Source organism: Elephas maximus, chromosome 12 (genome assembly GCF_024166365.1).
Source record: "Elephas maximus indicus isolate mEleMax1 chromosome 12, mEleMax1 primary haplotype, whole genome shotgun sequence".
NCBI classification, from domain to species: Eukaryota; Metazoa; Chordata; class Mammalia; order Proboscidea; family Elephantidae; genus Elephas; species Elephas maximus.
In genome coordinates, this window is record NC_064830.1 from 86,509,779 (window position 1) to 86,511,042 (window position 1,264).

Sequence of the window (1,264 nt, forward strand, 5' to 3'; positions counted from 1 at the left end):
GACCAGTAAGTCAGGTCTTTTTTTGTGAATTTGAATTTTGTTCTACATTTTTTCCCAGTCTGCCTGGGACCCCCTATCATGATCCCTGTCAGAGTGGTCAGTGGTGGTAGCTGGGCACCATCTAGTTCTGGGCTTAGGCTGGTGGAAGCTCTGATTCATGTGGTCCATCAGTCCTTTGCATTGTTTCCTTTGTCTTTGGTTTTCTTCATTCTCCTTTGTTCCAGACATGATGGGACCGGTAGATATATGCTAGATGGCCACTCACAAGCTTTTAAGACCCTTGTGCTACTCATCAAAGTCAGATGTAGAGCATTTTCTTTATGAACTATGTTATGCCAATTGACCTAGATGTCCCCCGAGAGACCATGGTCCCCAGCCCTTGGCCCTAGCAACTTAGTTCCTCAAGGTGTTTGGATGTGTCTAGGAAGCTTCTACGACTTTGCCTTGGTCAAGCTGCACTGACTTCCCCTATATTGTGTGTTGTCTTTCCCTTCAAAAAATATGGAATGCTTCATGAATTTATGTGTCATCCTTGCACAGGGGTCAGACTAATCTTTTCTGTATCATTCCAGTTTTAGTATATGTGGTGCCGAAGCAAACACTGTAATAGTCAAACCTTGATATGGAAATGCTCATCGCTTAGGGGAGTTTTTAAAGAATTATGGTGCATCAACTGGATCCAATAATAAGTATACTTTAAATAATAGTTATATAGATCAAGACATAGTAAAGTGTTTATAATATAATGTTAAATGTAAAAAACAAATGTAAAATTCAATTCATACATTGATTGAAATTGTGATGAAATATATGTGTTCATGGACGAGAAATGGATGGAAAGATCATAATGTAGAAATAGTTGATTGTGGTTGTAGGATTATGAGTGGCCGCTTGTCAAGATTTGTAGTCTTGGTTATACTGTTTCCAGCAGACAATAGTGGCAGCAATGAAAGAACAACAGAGGGGAGCACATAGGATAAGGTTTCTGTCAAGGTTCTTGTTTTAAGCAGACAACAATGTATTGAAGGATTTTAGGTGGTTGTCAGGCTCTCCAGAGGGTCAGAGAAGAATGCTCCAAATTATTACAGTGCTTTCCTTCTGAAGTTATCACTGATGCCCCCTGAGTGGCTGGTGCAGGCTGCATGCCCATACCTGAGCAGCTAAGTGGACTGAGGAAGCAGCTCAGGCATTTTCAGATTTCAGGGTTGGGAAGCAGACTCTGTCTCAAAATATGGGGAAATCTCCTGAAGCAGGTCCTTGATTC

General features: G+C 41.1%; 1 non-coding gene across 1 annotated transcript; it reads right to left on the reverse strand.

The window, feature by feature from the left end:
* Positions 1–495: 495 nt before the first annotated feature.
* On the reverse strand, positions 496–602 carry LOC126087602 (U6 spliceosomal RNA). Its single transcript, XR_007519784.1, has one exon. It is a non-coding gene; the product is annotated as a U6 spliceosomal RNA (small nuclear RNA).
* Between the last annotated feature and the right edge of the window lie 662 nt (positions 603–1,264).